The 20,289-nt window shown below is 41.4% G+C and overlaps 1 pseudogene; it reads right to left on the bottom strand.

Moving 5' to 3' along the window:
- Positions 1-3,373: 3,373 nt before the first annotated feature.
- LOC115690173 (benzyl alcohol O-benzoyltransferase-like) overlaps positions 3,374-20,289 on the bottom strand; it is a 72,368-nt pseudogene continuing 55,452 nt past the window's right edge.

Genomic DNA, 20,289 nt, shown 5'->3' with positions numbered 1-20,289 from the left:
CGCCGTACACAAGTTTTGGCACTTCTAGTGTTCTTCTCCCGCCGTGAAAGTCGAAACTCATATTTGAAATTAAACGTCCTCACCCTTAGCCCCCTGAGAAGGTGAGGCGTCAAACTCCCCACCTTCCCTTTATCAAGTGGGAAGGGTGGCTACTGCCGAACATTAGAATTCGGTAAGGCTGCGCATGGCAACTTGCCAAATAGTGTTTGATTAATTTCTTTTGTTCCCGAGAATCGGTTTGGGAATAGAATTCCGTTTGTTTAATTTTTTGATTACGGGCACAAATTCTTGCAAATTTGTGCCCGAATCGATTTTGGAGGCAGAATTATAAATAAAAAAAAAGTAGCTTCTTACTTTTGGGAACAAAAATGAGAATCCCTTACCAAAAAAAAACAAAAATGAGAATCAGTTTTTTTTTCCTTCTTTTTTTTCTTGGTTTTTAATATAGCTTCTAATGTCAGGTGCGAGGGCCACCCTCGCCGTATATGCGAGATTAAAATATTTTAATAAAAAAATATTATTAATAAAAAATTTATTAATAAAAAAATTTACCGGCCATGGCTAGCGACCATGCCATGGCGAAAAAAATAAAAAAAATATTATTAATAAAAAAAAATTTACCAGCCATGGCCAGCGACCAGGCCATGGCGAAAAAAATAAAAAAAATATTTTCAATAAAAATATTTTTTATTAAAATATTATGGGAAAATTTCAATTAAGGACCCCAAGTGGGGTCAAATTCTCGAAAGAGGGCTCAAAGTGAATATAGTGTTATATAAGGGCCTGAAGTACCCAATCAGTTTCAAATAAGGACCCGAAGTGCCCAAAAAGTCTCAAATAAGGGCCTGGGTCGCCGTAGGCAAAATGCCAGCCGTGCGGCGAATGTTACTATTCGGCACCGGAATAGTAAAATTTTATTTTTTCCTTTCTGTTTTTCTTTTTCGGTTTTTTCTTTTCCTTTTCTTTTTTTTTTCTTCTCTTCCTCCGTCGGCCGGCCGGGCGCGAGGTCGCCGGCCTCAGGCGAGTCGCCCTCGCCGCGGCGTCGGACGAGGCCGGCCTCGCCCGCCGGCGAGGGCTCGACCTTGCCGGCGGCGTCGAGCGAGCCGCCTTGCCGTTGCGGGCGAGCCGGCCTCGCCCGCCGTCGCGAGGCCGAGCCCTCGCGAACAGCGAGGCTCGACCTCGCCGTTCTTCGGCGAGGTCGAGCCTCGCCGGTGGCCGGCGGGCCGAGCCTCGCCAAATCCGGCGAGGCTCGACCTCACCAGCCCGGCGAGCCGACCTCGCCCGGCCCGGAGCGAGGGCGGCCCTCGCCCGACGCGAGCGAGAGCGGCCCTCACCCGACGCAGGGCGAGGGCGGCCTCGCCGAGGCGGCGACCTGCCGCCGCCCCTGTATGGCCGGCGGAGGAAGAGAAGAAAAAAAAAGAAAAGGAAAAGGAAAAGAAAAAAACAAGAAAAGGAAAAAATAAAAAAAAATAAAAATTTTACTGTTCCGGTGTCGGAATAGTAACTTTCTCGCCGGCCGGCCGGCGACCCAGGCCCTTATTTGAGACTGATTGAGCACTTCATGCCTTTATTTGGCACTATGTTCACTTTGGGTCCTCTTTTGAGAATTTGACCCCACTTGGGGTCCTTAATTGAAATTTTCCCAAATATTATTAATAAAAAAATTATTTATAAAAAAATATTTTACCGGCCATGCACTGACGGCCATGGCAAAAAAATAAAAAAATAATTTCAATAAAAATATTTTTTATTAAAATATTATTAATAAAAAATTATTTATAAAAGAAATATTTACCGGCCATGGCCAGCGACCAGGCCATGGTGAAAAAAAAAGAAAAAAATATTTTCAATAAAAATATTTTTTAATAAAATATTTTTAAAAAAAATTATTAATAAAAAAATTATTTATAAGAAAATTTGTTACCGGTCATTGCAAAAAAAAAATAAAAAAATTATTTTTAATAAAAGTATTATTAATTAAAAAATATTTTACCGGCCTTGGCCAAGAAGGAGGAGAAGAAAAAAAGAAAAGAAAGAAATATTAAAATATTTAAAATGTTATTAAAATATTATTAATAAAAAGAAATTTTATCTGTTACCAAACGCATTTCTATTCTTTTACTATTTCAGAATAGAAATTTTGGGCGGTTACAAACGCCATCAAATGCTTGAGAATCGTTCAACAAAATAAAAAAGAATCATTTCGACGAATGATTCAGAGGCGGGAATGGTTCTGCTGTGAAAGTGACATTTGCAATTGAATTGTTTTTCTTGGCCGTTTTACAAGTCAATTTACGTTGGGCCTTTTTCATAATAGCCCATATTTGGCATTTTTTAATTACCTAGACTCATTTGTCCACAGATTTTCTGGACATCATTGACATTTGATGCCGATGGACCTAATAATAGTTTGGCGGCCTCGCACGGGCCACAAAGGCCCAAACGAACCTCAAATAACCCTAATCTAACCCCCATACACTTAGTATATCTATAACACCGGATGGGGACAAGAGACGAGTGATTCGACATAGTGGTATAGACAAAAGCTCTGATCCAGTCGTTCAAGAGATCTTGGGAAGCCCTAATCTAAATGTCCATGAACTTCGAACTCAATAAATCTGTAAGATATTTTGGAGTTAGCTAAGTTGTGTAAATGGAAGTTCTAAGTCTAAAGTAGGAGATATACTCGCCACTCGATCCGGGAACACATCAACATAGTAACAATCAATAAATAATATCACATATCATTGTCAATAGTGAAACTAACATATTATTGAAATTCATTTAAGACAATGTCATATACGCATCACATAAATGACTATATTTATGTGTGAAATGAATAAAAGTTGATGCCATGAACTAATTTTGAATTTTCTTACAAAAAAAAAAGAACTAATATTTAGTTTGACACTCAAATACATGCAGATGAACGTATGAATCATATGATGTGCAAATACCATATAGTAGCTTGCCAATATACACAAGTGAGTATCTATCTTAATTAACGAGACATCGGCACAATCAACTAAGCGGGACAGAATTATAACCACATATTTACCACACCTCATTCCATCTATTACAGGCGTCTTCTACAATCAATGAGAATAAATGAGCCATTGTACAACCGCATGTCTTCTACAGGTGCCTGGCCTAATTTTCTGAACCCTGCGTGCTTAGGCTAGTAAATTTAATTAAGCTTAGAACCTCCCTACATCAGTCCAATTAGAATGCAATTCATGTGGGCTAATCACTATACAATGAAAATGCTCGTAATAAGTAAATGCCGTTTAATAATATTTTTACATAGGGGTCGAGATAGACTCATAATTTTTCTATACAACGAATGATTAATTGCGTTGCCAAAATTTAGATGTCAACAATATGCTTTGGGAGTCCCGCCATAACGTAATATAGTACTAGATGGATAGAAAAGCCTTGGTTTCTCGTTTAATAAGATAGTAGACTTCATCATACGTTGTGAAATTGAAATTGCGCGGGCGGACACGATTCGAAGGGAAGAACCAACGAAGGGTGACTTCTTGATGGTGGTAGTGGTAGCCGGTGGATCCTTCAACGAGGCCTCCAACTGCTGCACAAATCTCTGCATGGCTGGGTCAGGCAAGCGCACCGGGACGACAGTGCCGGTCTCGCCTTGCCGGTTCCTGAAAAGGATGCAGAAGCTGGCCTGCGATAACCCCTCGGCCGGGCCCCCATACACCGCCTTCCCCTGCCCGAAGTCTACATCCCCGAACCCGGCCTTGGTCGTGTCCGACACCACAAAGGACCGCACCTCCGTGTAGTGGGGCCTTCCCCTTATCACCATGAGATGCGCCACCGACCTCATGTACTCCTCCGTCACTTCCGCCTTGGCCTTCTTCACCAACTCCAGCGCATACCCCAGCTATTTCTAGCACAGCTTGCCTGCGCTCGTCACCACCGTGGAAAATGCGACCACGTTCCCGTAGTACCTGGCCGGCAGGGGAGGGTCGAACTTGGTCCAGGCATTGACGATGCATAGCACAGGCACCTTGTCCTCAGGGTCGGGTTGGAGCGCGACAGTGCGGCATCGCCAGAGGCAAGCGGTTAGGATCTCGAATGTGGAGCTTGCACGCTGGTGGGGAGGCAACCCGTTGCGGAGGGCGGACATTTGGGCGGGGCCGAAGAAGAAGGACCGGTGGTCCAAGTCATCGAGCGGGATGAGGGTGCCTTCAGAGATCATATTCACGGTGGGTGCACGTGATTCGGGGCGGGTCTCGGGCATCCAGGCGCTCCCTTTGCCACACGGGAAGATTGGTGGGGGGATCGCCGCCTCTCGCCATCTCCCCCACGGCCTTCATGAACTGGACCAGCCCCGCGGCATCGCTCATCGTGTGAGTTAAACCTAAAGTAGAAGAGAAGAATTTTTGTATATTTGATGATATATAAAAGAGTACATGGAGAATAGGCTTATTAGATAACTAATTAAGGTAACAAGGTAAACATAATATCAAATCTAAATCAGTCTATGATATGCAATATCGAAAAAGATATATGCATAATCTCGAGCGATATGCAAAATCAAATAAAGATTCTAATATCTCTAGATATTCAAATCAACTTGAGTTTGAAAATTAATCGCTAACTATATTCTGCTAAGAATTAATATAGTTACTAGGATGCGGCCTTTGTGGCTGGTATTGAAAGAAAGCCATCTCTATGAAAAAGGCTCAACAGGCGATGCGGTCGGGATGATCGTCGAAACACAACCACCATGGTGCTTACTCAGACGGAAATAAGATACTCGGATGTACACTGTCGAGCAGTGATGGATTTATTTTGCATTGAGAATGATAAAGTGGAAAAATAGGATTGGGGAAATTTCTGGGGTGCGTGATGTGCACCGGGTGCGAAGTGCACCCGGTGCACTAAGTTGCCTCAGGAAATGAGGCTTGGATACCAAGTTAAAACTAAAGCAAAAGAGAAGAATTTCTTTATATTTGATGATATATAAAAGAGTATATGGAGAGCTTATTATAGGCTCATTAGATAACTAATTAAAGTAACACCACCCCCCTTGTTGCAGTCCACCACCAGCTTCTGGCCCGGCCACTCCCTCAGGCGGCCCATGAAGCGGTAGTAGAACACCAGCGCCTTGGTGAGCCCCTCCCGGATGGCCATCCTCGGGTCCCTCCCGGTGCCGCCACCTAGATAGAACTGGATCACGGGGATCTGGAACCGGAGGCCTTCTTGGTCGTCGATATCCGACAGCCTCTTGTGCTCGTGGGACGTGGGCTTCGCCGGACGGACCAGCTCGGCCTCGCGTCTCCACACCATGAATCCTGAGGCGGCATCGTCGTCCCTCCTGATGATGACTGCAAGTTCCAGTGCAGATACAATAATGCCCAGTTGAAATTGTTCCCTGCTAAAATACTTGGGAGAGCCAGAGTCAGTGTGTATAAAGTGACTTACCCACTTTTAATTTTTCCAAGGAAACCTATTAGATTGTGTATCCGGCTTTCTTTAAAAAATTTGGAATGAAAAATCTCACATATATGGATTCCTTTAAATCCCATTAAGTGAAATTCCTTAATAGTTAATACTACAAATGATAAACTTGAAGAAAATTGAATACCGAAAAATAAATAATTACGAGTAGGGATGTCATTAGAAAAGATCTATTAAATTTCAAATATTAAAAAAACGCTTGAAATGTTGGATTTGAAAACCGAAGCACTGCTAGCATGACCATGCAACAATGTAACGGTGAAGTGCTAGCCACAAAATCAGAGGGCCCACATTTGACTTCTATCTTTTCTTTTTCATCCATAACATTTGCGGCTGAAGTATGACCGTTACACTGTTACACAGTTATGTAAGCATTTCTCTTATAACTGCGTATGAAACAATAAATGAATTAAAGAAAAGGTAAAAGTATGAACCATGTATTGATAGACGAAATTACTACCCCCATTGGTTCGAATCTCGTTGGCCAAGATGCACAATGATATAAGAAAGTTACGAGATTGACCTAAGGATTGTAGGATCGAGGTTAAAGTTAGAGGAAGAAGAAAGACTTATTGATTACATATAAATTTTACCTGTGATCGCTCCAATATTGAATATGTCGAGAAAATTCACATGACAGCATGACACTTGACCCTGTGATGTTTTATGCAGATAAAAGGTGAGATAATCTAGTATGTTCTTTTTCGATCAATAAAAAAACCTAGTATTTTCTTTTAAGGAAAATAATAAGTACTAGTAATGATTAGAGACCCCTAATTTTCTACACTCGGTTAGATGAATTCTAATCATTTCTGCACAAACAGATCGTTTTCCTGGTCTTGGCTTGACCGACTCTTTCTAAATCTTGCCCCCTTGACGATTACGACCCAGTACTGTACTGAGTGTATCGTTGCTAGCTCCCCCTCACTTTTATTAGGGTTTGGAAAAGTTGGAAGATGGACACAAATAATGGAGGAATGGGGCCCAGATAATTTTATTAGGATTGGAAAAGTTGGAGCCATTATGTACGAAATAATAAAGATGAACCACAAATTCCACAAACAAATACAAACATCATCTCTTGAATAAATAATTGCAAGGACGATAAATGAAAGCAGCATCGACCAGCAACGAGCATGTATTTCGGGTAGCTAATACTGTCATTAAGTTCAATCGGGCTCTCAGATCTTATGGATCTAGATCTACATGTAACCCATCATTGTTTTAGTGCCAAAATTCAGTTTAGTATATATATTATACTTATATACAATAATTTATCATCAGGAGGATGTTAGAAAAAAATCAGCACATATATAGCTTTTAAATATATTTAATTTTTTGAGAAAAAAATATTTTTACCGGTAACAGCAAGCCAATGGACTAAAATGCATAAATTTTTATCTTCCCAGGATATACACCACTCAAAACTATATTTATTTTCGCCGATATATGAATTAATCGTGTCCTACCTTTTTTCCCTATTAAGGATGTAGATGTTCGTTTCAGAAGGAGTTGACTTTCGCAGCTATCTTACATTCCTTCCAAGTTCTTAAGGAGCGAAAATGGAGAGGAGGCTTTACAAAGTAGAAATCAAAAGAGATGCGATTTCAATCCCTGCAACTTGTGGGCGAACACTGTCACACCCCTAACTCAACAAGAACAAGGGCATGACACGGTCGTCCTTTCACCAAAGTACGTAGTCTTAACATAACAAAAACTCAACCCGATATCAAAATATATACATCCATATATATATATAAGGTTGTTTGGTTATAATATCAGAGTTCACCATAAACCATATATACACATCTCCAACAAAAACTAACTCAAAAAGCTCCATGGCTTTACACAACTCATGCTAAAAAGTCTCCATTATCAAAAAGTCATTTCCGATACCGAAACGTTCATGCCCTACTCGCGGCTTGTTGAAGAACCTGAAAAACAAGTAAGATGAAATGAATGAGTTACCACGGTTCAGTGAGTAATACATTTCTTGTAAGTAGATCGAACATCCACTGTTACAAAACCAAACCATAGCTCATTTAACCCGACTCCAACATATAACAAACGATAAGGTCAAAATACGCTATATATTACTTTAACATAACATTTTCACAATAGAACTACTCATTTAAATCAATAATATCGAAACAAAAATCAATGATTCGGTCCATTGGTCAATCTCATCGAAAACACACGCCAATGGTCCATTCCATTGGCCAATCTCGTGCTCAGAATTCTAATTTTGAACATGGATAACGCCCTATGACAAGACGACCAAGTCCCCCTCTCTAGGGCTAGGTCTCCATCTATATTGCCGGTGGCTCGGCCAACAATGATATCCTAGACTAGTGTGTGCATACCCTCAACCCCTCTATGGATTCACTGAGACACTGAGTATACCCACAACTCCTCAATGGGTTCACTCAGATATTGAGCATCAATACTTACCCACAACAATATCCTCCACAAAGCCAAATTCAGAAATCGTTTTATATACCGCAATATGTTTCCCAAACCAGTTTAGAATCCATTTCATAAACCATTTCACAAATCAATGTAATCATATTCAAAGTCAAGGACTTCTCACAAGTCTTTCCCAAAATTTTTCACAAACCCATTTACATTCATTAAGCTCAAACCAAAATCAAAAGATAAATTTCCATTTCAAAGACACAACGGCAGTAAATGCTTGATCCAGTTTTATTATATCCTTTCATCCATCCCATCTCCCTCAATCCTGAAGACAAGTTCCCAGAAGAATTCTAGTGTTTTTATTGGTATTTGTTCAATTTTTATACCGCAGCCATTGAATTTCCAACAACAATGGGTACAACAAGAGTATACGCATCTTCAACTTGGTGCTATCCATCTTGCTCTATCTTTCCATGGTAGAAAAGGATGGCTTGTTGTTGCTCGTATGGTCCTTCTGGATACTCGATTTTAAGATTACCAACATGCTTGTTTTGGTACAATCTAAACCACTCTTAATGTCGAAACAGTGTTTGTTATGCTGTTTCCAAATTTTAACATGGTCCTTACGGACCCAAGTCTCTTTTTTGCTCTTAAAGTTTAACTACAGCTCACAAGAGCTCCTCAAACTCATGATTCTATAGTTGCTACTTTACACTACCAAATGGTATATCGGGTCCAGAATCATGCTATTGATCTTAATTTTCCTGCATTGAGGATGCTCTCTTCATCTCAGTAGATAATGATCAAACTTCCCGTGTCCAAGTACCAAGACAAATTCTTCGGAATCAATTAGTTAAGTTACCCCCTAATACTTGGGTAACCATCTATGAGAAGCTCCACCCAGGCCTATCCAGTCCATGGAATCCCAATTTACAAAAAAGAAAGATGGAACAGCTGTTATTAAATTTAGTGAGGAAAAGGAAGAAACCTCTTCTTCTATTTTTACTACTATTTTTATGATACAACCCTGTCGTGTTGATGTTCCTATTGAAGAAGGTGACTCAGATCCGAAAAAAACGATCGAGTCTTTTGATCAAGAGGGATAATCTATTCATTATTACAGGAATCCTCGAATAGGGCACTGCTTTTTGGGATCTTGATTGTCAATGTTCCCTTTGTACAAGCCTTCTAGATGATGATGAAGACGATAGATCGTATAAAAGGAAACAAAAGCGGTTCAAAGATAGCCTCTATCAGAGATATCTTGATGGAGATCTTACCTTAGGACCACTTGGTGAGGATGGAGGAAGATACTAGTTTATGATTTCATATGAACCGCCTCGGCCACAAACTCCTCCTCTAGTTCCTGAACCTTGTGAACCTCATTCACCACCATAGTCACCACCCAAAAAAACTCCACCACAAAAGTCGTTTGTTTCCCCCTTTAATAAACCCATCCAAAAATGGGTTAAAAAATATCCGTATCCTTTGCAATTACCCAAAGCACCCCAGTTCTCATGTGTTTCGAAGCCAGAACCACTACCAGTACTCTTAGCCATCTGTATGTTTCAACCCTCGGACTTTGCACCCTTGGAAAGGCCTAATTATAGTGCTCCTTTTCCAACATTAGAAGAATTTACAGACGTTCACCATCGGTTTCGACACATGCCTAAAATCCCAAATCCCACGGGTGTCGATGATGATGGGAGACAAAAGAAAGTTACTGCTACTGAAGCTGTTATGAATTGGCAATCAGAAAATGCTCTGGCACAAAATAATATTCTCAAGACAATTGACACAAAACTTTTAATTGTCCAAGCCCGCCTTGATCATGTCAATCAGAAGGTTGATCAAACAGCTTTGATCACAAATAAATTGCTTGAGACATTCCAAAAGAAGCTGCAACAGGTGGAATCGGGTAAATATATTTCCCATCATTATTTGAAAGATTAGATTGCTGAAATGGAAAAGTTACGTAGGCAAATTAAACTTTTTCAAGAACGAAAATTTATTCCTACGCTGGATCCATTTTCTCAATCTTGGCATCCAACTCGGATGGAAATCTCTCCTCCAAAAGTCATTTCGGTTGCCTCAATCATTACAGAAGCCCCAAAAGAAGAATGAAGTGATATTGTTACGCTTCGAAATCGTATCCGTGAAATGGAAAAACAAAAGAAAGAAAAACAAGAAAAAAAAACTAGATATTCCTGATCCTTTCCAATAATCTCCTTCGTCCAATATGGTTTCAAATCCCTTGGAAGCTTTTCTAAGAGACCAAAGTCAACAAAAGTTGCCAATTATTGCTGCAATTAACTCTATCAAGCAAAATGATTCCTCCAGCTCTGAATCAGCCTCAGACTCTGTCTCTTTCTCTTCATAAGAAACCTAACCTTATGAGACACCAATTTTCAACAAACCAACTATTCTTATGGCCGATCCCCTTGAGGCTGATATGTAATCAAATTCATCTAAGCTAGAAATAGTAAGCATCTATAATCAGAATTCTCGTTCTGGATCTTCGACCTTCACATACTATTTCACTCTAGATGATATTCCATACACTAAATAGCCAGAAAGATTATAGGAGTTCCATGCTTGGCTCAGCACTAAAGCCTTTACTATTGAAAGTCGGTATGATATACAGATTGAGTTCGTCAGCGAATTTACTGGTAGCCTTAAAGATTGGTGGAAGACTATATCTGATCAGGATCAAATTAGGTTCTTACTCCAAATGGATTTTCATTATGTAATCCTTGTCATTCACCAGTTTTTCGTGGGCAAACCAGAAGACCTTCTGGAACTAAAAAGGAGAGAATTTTCTGACAGAAAATGCTTCTCCTTATGCCAAAAATATTTGAATAAGCATTTCTATGAGATGCTTAAATTATTTTACGCCCTTGGAGTTGATCCAAACCTGAAGCAAGTAATTCTGTCATTTGTTCCAAAGGAAATTGGTCAAGTTGTAGAAAGATCTCTTCAAAATAAGCAACGAAGAATTGATGATGTCCCAATGGGAGAACTGCAGCAAGAAATACATTTAGCTCTTGATGACCTCTACATCCACCGAAAGGCATTCATAAGTTATCTGAAGAGCATTAAAGAGCTTGATAGAGCTTGTCGAAGGCTAAAGTTAAGAATCAAGTGTCCGAAGAAAAAATCATGTGATGACCCTTTTTGCGGAGATCAATGCAAAAAGAAAAATCACTTCAAACGATTCTCCCTCGGTCAAGGAAGAAAATGTAAATAACGTTTCTTGAGAAGAAAATGATCCAAACGCGACCAGTTTGGAAGATGTAAGAAATCTAACAAATGTTACATTTGTAACAAAAGAGGCCACTTTGCAAAGAATTGTCTGAAGGCTCAAAGGAGAAGTTCTCATTCAATCCAAAAGATTGAGAAAGAAACTGGAATTTCTCTTCAGGATGATGATGTTGAATCCGTCTTCTCTTTAAAAGATGAACCCACCAAGTTCATTGTATGTGCTATCCAGACATGGTCTCAGTCCAATGACACTGAAGACTCATATGAAGAAATAGAAAAGAGGAGTTTACTCTTTTTCCTCCGAAAATCCAAAACCTCCCACAATTCAAGATCTATGTACATACACCCCTTCCACTCTTCCATATATTCCCATCAAAATTTATCTTTCCAAATATGCTAAACCTATTTCTCTTATAGCCCTTATAGATACCGGAGCCAGCGCTTCGATTCTTTTCACCAAAATTCTTCCAGAAGAATACTTGACTTCATACACCCAGTATTTTAATTCTGATTCTGGAGATACTTTTGCCACAAGAGTCCAAAGCAAACCCATTGTTCTTCAGTTTTTCTCACAATGTTCTTTCACTACTAAAATCCTTGGATCTAGTTCAAAAGATAAAGATATTATCATTGGATGAGACATTCTGACCTAGATTCCCAAACTTGGAATCTTGTCTAATGGACTTCGGTTTAAAGGGAAATTCAAAGAGTTTGTGGATATCCAACGTTTTTTTGCCATACAAATGAATATACTAGACCCTATCATGCAAACCCTTCTTGTTGCATGTGCAAAATCTCAATCAGAGTTTGTGGTTAAATGTCTAAACCCTTTGTAGAAAAATCTTGACTTTTCATCCATCTGCCTCTTAAGAAAAATGAAGATATCAATCCCACCAAAGCAACTCATTCAGGAATGAATCCAGACCAATTGATCTTACAACAAAAGGAATGGTCAGACTTACTCCACCAAGGATTAATCGAGCTGTCTGACTCTCAGTGGTCTTGTGAAGCATTTTACATGAATAAGCGTTCTGAACAGAATGGAAAAAATGAGGTGGTTATTAGTTACCAATCTCTTAATCAGTTCCTCCAGGATAATAAATTTCCACTATCTCATCGGAATTCGTTATTCTCTAGTCTGACTCAAGCTAAGTTCTATTCCAAATTTGCCATACAAATGAATATACTAGACCCTATCATGCAAACCCTTCTTGTTGCATGTGCAGAATCTCAATCAGAGTTTGTGGTTAAATGTCTAAACCCTTTGTGGAAAAATCCTGACTTTTTCATCCATCCGCCTCTTAAGAAAAATGAAGATATCAATCCCACCAAAGAAACTCATTCAGGGATGAATCCAGACCAATTGATCTTAGAACAAAAGGAATGGTCAGACTTACTCCACCAAGGATTAATCAAGCTGTCTGACTTTTAGTGGTCTTGTGAAGCATTCTACATGAATAAGCGTTCTGAACAGAATGGAAAAATAAGGTGGTTATTAATTACCAATCTCTTAATTAGTTCCTCCAGGATAATAAATTTCCATTATCTCATCGGAATTCGCCATTCTCTAGTCTAACTCAAGCTAAGTTCTATGCCAAATTTGACCTTAAAACTGGATTTTGGCAATTGGGAATTCATCTAGAAGACAGACACAAAATTAGATTTTGCATCCCCAATCAACACTTTCAGCGGATGGTGCTCCCCTTTGGTCTTAAAATAGCTCCTTCATTGTTCCAGAATGCTATTTGCATAATCTTCCAGCCTATTTTAGCTAATGCCCAAATTTACATTGATGATATCCTCTTCTATAGCTTTGATGAGGATTCTTATTGTAAACTTTTAGGTCAATTTGCTGAATTGGTCCAGAAATATGGCATTATGTTATCCCAGAAAAAGATGATTATTGCCCAATGAGAAATAGAATTTCTCGAAATGCATCTTAAGGATAGGTCATATTATCCTGGTCCTCATATTACTGAAGAGTTGCAGAAATTTCCAGATGAAATTTTTTTCTCAGTCAGGTTTAGCAGTTTCATGGGATAGTCAATTATCTCAGAGACTTTTTTTCCCAAAATCACTTAATTGGTGAGTCTACTGCAGTAGATACTAAAAACGGATGCTTCCCCCATGGGGCCTCAGCAGACTAAATCAGTTAGACACCTTAAAGAAGTCTTGCTGCATCTTCCTCCCTTACAAATCCCTTCTACGGGGAAAAAAGTTCTACAGACAGATGCTAGTGATAAATATTAGGCTGCTGTTCTTTTTGAAGAAATTAATGGGAAGCGTAAAATTTGTGGACACAAAAGTAGAAGATTTACTTAAAGCAAAATTCATTATCATTCTACTTTCAAGGAAATCTTGGCGGTAAGGTATGGCATCAAAAAGTTTGAATTTCATTTTCTTGAACATCATTTTCTAGTAGAACTGGATATATCCTCTTTCTTCCAAATGTTGAAGTTCAAACAAAAGTAAATTCCTCATCCTCAACTCCTCGTACGGGTGGAATGGTTTTCAAAGTACTCCTTTGAAACCGGGCATATTTTAGGAAAGAAGAATGTGCTTGTTGATTGTCTGTTACTACCAACAGAATTTGCTGCACAAATCACATCAATAAATATGTATGTGTCGTGAAATCCATTCAGTGGATTTAAACCCATCAAGATGAAATCTCCTTGGCTTAGCAGACAATACCCGCTGGAAATTCCTATGTATATCCAAACAACACCCTTTTTGAAAATTTGACATCACAAATATAGAAATATCCTTTCACGAGAGGTCCTGGGTTCAAACTCGCCCATTAGTGATTTAAGTGGGGGGTCGTGGCGGTGGGATGCTGCGCTAGCCCCCCTCGAGGACTAGTCGGGCATCACTGCCGGTTTGAGCCCTAGCTCGCCGGCCGCGGGGACACCTCGGTTATCAAATATATATATATATATATATATATATATATATCAATTGCTGATTTTTAAAGGATTAAGTCTCAGACTTAATGGATTATATCCAGAATATTCTTTCATCCATCACATCTCCTTCAATCCTAAAGATGAGTTTCTAGAAGAATTCAAGTGGTTTTATTGGTATTTATTCAATCTTTATACCATAGCCATTGAATTTTCAACAACCAAAATCATTTCCATTATTGGCAGAATTCTCCAGGGAGAGGAAAAATTTAAGCATTTGGGTGATATGCTTAATTGGTTCAAACCATTGGGAGCGTAGAAATGTATGTTTCAGGAACAACTTAGACCCTGTTGACCCAATCCAGAACTACATACGACAATCCTATTTCACAGGTCATGGTTGTTTGTTCGTCCAAATGGAGATGTGAACATAACGCTGGTTGAGTAGAAGTAACCACATACAAGCCTCAACCAATTCCAGAAAAGTTTTTTAAAACTCTCCCCTGCAAAATCTCAGCACTTCCTCAGGAATATAGAGAGCTCTAGAGACTTTTTTACCAATACAACCAAGTGATACCACCAGAAGTATGGCCAATAGGTTCTAGTAGCGGATCTTGGGATTTTCCTGCTGATCACAAGTATCAAACATTTATTGATGTAGCGCTTGGACAATATTGTGGCACAGATATGCAAGCTAATATGGATGTTGTTGTCTTGTCCTCATCCCAAGCCCCTCAATTATAGGATCCTGGGAAGGACCATTATCGCAAAACCCATATGATTGCATTAAGTTATAACTTGCACTCAGTGTAGGTCTTGACAAAAATAGTCTATCACTGCAATTAAGGAACTTTTCCTAGTCAGGTATTCCATCATATTCCGCTGATGTTGCCTCGAGTCTGCAGACGTTCTAGCCACTTCCAATGAATCTCCATAAAAAGACAAAAGTCCTTGGAACTTCATGAGGAAGTGACTCTAAAGATCGCAGAAGTTGAAAAACTCCTTAAAAAATATAGATGACAAAAGCATGAAAACAGTTCAGATAATTTCGATGACGATAGAGCCCATTCACAAGTACGACCTCTAAAGGAATACAAAACGGTTTGTTGTCGAGAAGTTACAGTGGCAAAAGTACTGTAGCAATGTATTGTTCATCACTGTAGCAGTACCGTAGCAGCACTGTAGCACACTGGAAAAACGCCAGTCAATGTGTGTAATGAGCCTGTCAGTAATCTATTAGAGTCCTGTCCGTCAATAATGAGTCAATCAGTCATCTAAGTTAGTAATCATCTGAGTCAATAGTCCTAAAAGTCTATGTATGATGAGTCCGTGGATAATTATTGGTGACTTCTAGAACTTCACCAATAATTGATCATTTGTGCAATCATTTGTGCATATATAAGGCAATGCTTGTAATGTTTGAAGGCAGGATCGGCTCCCCAGAAAAGCCTTGAGAAATAAAACTTGTGTGACATTCCGAATTTTGACCCATTTTGAGATTTATAAAACATGTATTTTGTCAGTGCACTTATAGTTGAATCTCGCCCAGAACTGATCACTCTTGGGTTATTTTAAATTTGAGATTTCGCTAAATCGCATTCGATCAAATTTGGTGATTATTTAGAGCCCGAACTTTGGTGTCGAATTTCTCGGAGTTCCGGGATAAATTTAATTGGACGGTATCGATATTATTGTGGCCAGCATTGATATTGTTAGGAATAATCGAAAAGCGAAATTTGGACCGGGTGCGAATTTTGACTAGTAGACCTCCCTCTTAGTGTATTTTATTTAGTGTCTACCGGTCTTTTTCTAATTTATAATTAGAGTTTTTTGTGGACTGTTAGATTAACTTCGTGTTTGAACGTGGGCCGTTGGATCGCGATCGAGTGCGTTGACTTTCTCTCTCTCTCTCTCTCTTCTCTACCGAGCTCCTCCCCTACGCGTGAACGTCCCCTCCTCCCTGCCCACACGTCCTCTCCCCCTCTGCCCCATGCAAAGCCTCTCTCTCTCTCTCTCTCTCTCCTCCTTTTTCCTTTCTTCTTTCTTCTTCTCTTCTTCCGCGCCATTGCTTCTGCTTCTGCTTCTGCTCTCCCGACTAGTCACCACCGACCGCCCCTCGCCGCTCACCTGATCACCGCTCGCCCAACCGCCGCGCTGTCCGCCTCGCGCCATCGCTCACCCGACCACCGCGCCGTCCGCCCCAACCGCTCCGTTCGACTCCCTTGAGCCGGCTATCCTCCCCTCTCCTCCACGCGCACAGCGTCTTGCTCGCGTCGCGCCTAGCCGCTTGCCCGGCGCTGCCCGACCGCCCACGACGCCGCCACGAGCCTCGCCGCCCAGCTTGCCATTGTCGTCGCCGCCCAGCAGCAGCTCACAGCCGCGGGTCTCGCCTAGCAGCTTACTACTTGCCTAACGTCGTTGCCGTCATCGCCAACTTGCCCATCGCCGTCGCTGCTCGCCTGGCCGAGCTCGCCGCCGTCACTGTTCACCAAGCATGCCGGCTAGCTCGCTTGCCAGCCAGCCCAGCCGTCGCCTACTCGTGTGCCCGTGTCAAGCGCCCAGCCGTCGCCTGCTCGCCCGTCGTCCCCGTCATCGCCGCTCGCCTGGCCGTCGCCATCCGCCTACCCGGCTCACCTAGCTCTTTGTCCCTGGCCGTGGCCGAGTAGCCCGGCCGTGGCCGAGTAGCCCGCTCGCGCCGCTCGCCCTCGCCCGTGGCCAAGTCGCCCAGCTCGCCTGCCCGAGCCGTGGCCAAGCGCGCCTGGCCGTTGCCCAAGCCGTGCCCGAGCTTGCTCAGCCGTCGCCCGCTCGCCTGGCCGAGTGCCCAGCCGTGGCTGAGTGTCCCAGGCCGTGGCCGAGTGCCGTGCCGAGCCTGGCAGGCTATTTTGCCCACTGCGCCCTCGCCCGCGCCGAGCCGCCGCTACCCCGACGGGGCCATTTCGACCCCTAGCCGATTTTCCTTGGGCCAAAACCTAATAAGTGACTTCCTAATCTCTACTTAATAGATTGGGTATTTTTAGACTTGTTTAGGGGTTAATTAGAATTGGTTTAGTGACTAAGTTAGGGAGTGACTTAGTTGGCTAGAATGTGATTGGTGTATGGATTATTGTGGTAGGTTGTAGATTAAATTGTGGTGATTGTGTGGCTAAATTATGGTGGGTTAAATGACTGAATTGTCGTGGCGTTTGTGGGTGGAATTGATGTTGAATGTGGTCGACTTGAATGTTGGGTCGGTAGGCTAATGTGGTGAGCTCGTGGTTTGAATTGGGATGTGATGACGTGTTAGTATGGCAAATTGTGTTGTGACGTGTGTGCATGAGGAATGTCCTGAGGCGTGGTTACGCGGGACTAAGCCCGGATTGATCAGAGGACTGCCAACTTGAGGCGTGGTTACACGGGTGTGGCGAGGAAAGTAAGAAATGACCTGAGGCGTGGTTACGCGGGTCGAGAGAAATGTTTTGAGGCGTGGTTACGCAGGATTAAGCCCGGATTGATCGGAGGGCTGTCCATCTGAGGCGTGGTTACGCGGGTGTGGCGAGGAAAGTAAGAATGACCGGAGGTGTGGTTACGCGGGTCGAGTGAAATGTCCTGAGGCGTGGTTACGCGGGACTGAGCCCGGATTGACCGGAGGACTGGACCTGAGGCGTGTTGACGCGGGTCGTGGATAGTTGATTGGACACGTGTGCGAAATGTGTTTGATTGAATTGGGTGAATGTACGTGTGTATGGCGCTCGAGTAATAGTGATGTGCTCTTGAGCTATTGAATTATAGTGTTTGACTAACGTGCAGAGGTGACGTGCGGATTGAGGCGAGGTAAGTACGTTTATGTGAATCCTTGATATTATTGGTTAGATTGCATGTTGGGACTTGTCTGGGTACGCATTGGCCTAGGTGGGATTTAGGTTGTCTGCTTATTAAGATTTATTCTTATTGCTGTAATGCAAACCATTTCAAACCCCCGACCTCGACCATGAGCGATCCGCCTGAACGTTTTGGGATCCCGAGACATACTGAGCACTCGGAGGTAGAGTACCCCGTAGGAGAAGGGGAAGCCTATGTTAAGCATGCCACAGTGGTGTGGGTAGATGTGGGTAGACCGGAGTTGCAGCCCAATACGTACCGGGCGTACTGTTATCGGGATTTGCACAACATCTACGGACCGCTTCGGTTTTGTGATGTTCCGTTCAACGGGGTGGGTGAGTGGAACCCCTCAGCTGCTCTCGCTCCCGATGGTGAGGTCACGAACCCAGATGTTGAAGATCCCAACCCTAGTCCCGAGCCCGAGCCTATACCAGAACCTGTAGTGCCTGCGGATCCCGAGCTCGAAGAAGAATTTGAGGAGTCCGAACCAAAAGAAGAACCCAAGCCCGTGTTTGAGCCTATGGAGCCTGAGCCCGAGGAGGAGCCTATAAAGTCCGAGCCCGAGGAGTGGCCAGGTCATGAGGAACAGCCGATTGAGATCGATTCTGACATGGAGTCTGAGTCTTCAGGGTCTGATTCGGATTGGGCACCGTAGGAATGTTTGGGTACTGGGTGTAGGAGCTTTTGATAGAGCCTTTTTGTGTATTCCGTTAGTCTACCCTGCCACCTGTCCCTTTTTGATGATGATGGTGGATATTAACCTTAGGAGCTTAACGTCTGAATTGTATGACCGAATGTTGTAAGCGACGGTTTTTCTAATGTTATGCAATTATTGTTTTGTGCCATTATTATCCCTCTGTCATTGTTTATTGTCTGGGTTGTTTTATTTCGCTTCCGCTTGTGTATACATGTGGGTGTTTCTTTTGGGTTGGCGACGCGTCCTGGGACGTCGCGTTCAATACAACCGAAGGAAGGGGTGTCGCGAGCCCGTTGGGGTTCAGGGCGTGACAACATGTGTGCATTATGAGTCCTTAAATCTTCGCTTCTACCTTTTTGCATGGTGTAATTCTTTAAACAAATGTATGTGTACTTATTAGTACTGGTAGTATGCTCTATACTTGCCATGATTTGGAATCTGTGCATTAGAATTCTGCTACTATAAAGTAGCTATAAGGTGCTAATCAAAATTCGAAGGAAGACTTAGTGGCTAAAAGGTAGTACTTTTTATAAAGGCCCGGAGAGCCATTTGTGTGTGGGATAGCATACCTGCCACAAGTCTTATCTTCGTTTTCCTTGATTGGCATCTTAGCACCTCTTTGCTGGTAATTTATATCTCATAACATATCATTTTTGAAACATGAGTTTACAAACTCAAAGAAAAAATAGTATCACTCACTTGGGAAACCTGAAAAACCAACCTGTAGTAGTTACTCGAGCCGACGTAGTCGAATACCTAACAATTAATCGAAAAACGGTATTAAAAACTAAGTAAACTGATATTCTAGCGAACAACTCGATAAAACTACGTTTATTTGTCAATAAAACGATACCTATGCGCCAACGGCAAGCTCGCCCATAGTGGATAACCATTCGGTCCACTATGTGAAGCTCACGCGACGAACTTGGTCGAGCCATAACTTCCTCCACTGGACTCCGTTTCAAGCAAACTTATAGTCCAAAGAAAGCCTTTTCGACTTATTACAAAGCCCGTAACTTGGCCGACCCAAAAACTAGCTGAAAATAGAAGAAACTCAGCCCCGAAATTACTGCTAGAATTTTGTCCAGCACGCGCGGCAAACTTCAAAATTTTGTTCTGGGTAAACGCAAGCTCAAATGGAGATCCATATAATGATATAGCTTCGCAACACTCTAAACTTTCATTTATATATATATATATATATATATATATATAGGAGATAAAAAAAATAGACTTGTATTTAACCTAAACGTCTTCTTTTAAGAGTAAACATATTATTATGAAATAACTCTAAACAACGTATTATGTTGTCAGTTAAATCTATAAGTTCAATGTAAAGTTCTAAAATGAAAGTAAAGTATTCCACATTTAGAAATAATATAAAACTAAATAAAATAGCGAGCATTAACAGAAAAGGGTAAAACAGTAAGAAGATTACGTCAAAATTAAATAAGAAGCAGACCAACCAAAGTTGGTAAAATCTACCAATTGTGGGGTATGTAAACTAAATTATAGATATGAAATTTGATAGAAAATGACCAGCCACAGGCGGTAAAACCTGTCGATTGTGAGGTATGTAAATTAAATTACTATACTATAAATTACAGATAAGAAAAGATCATGATAAGTACTGACATTTAAACAGTATTGAAAGATAACAAGTGAAAATATTAA

This window comes from Syzygium oleosum, unplaced genomic scaffold, assembly GCF_021117445.2.
Source record: "Syzygium oleosum isolate NSW1041296 unplaced genomic scaffold, Sole_v2.1 Sole_v2.30, whole genome shotgun sequence".
In the NCBI taxonomy this organism is placed as follows: domain Eukaryota; kingdom Viridiplantae; phylum Streptophyta; class Magnoliopsida; order Myrtales; family Myrtaceae; genus Syzygium; species Syzygium oleosum.
Note: the sequence above shows the minus strand (reverse complement) of the source record. Positions and strands in the feature narration are given on the sequence as shown.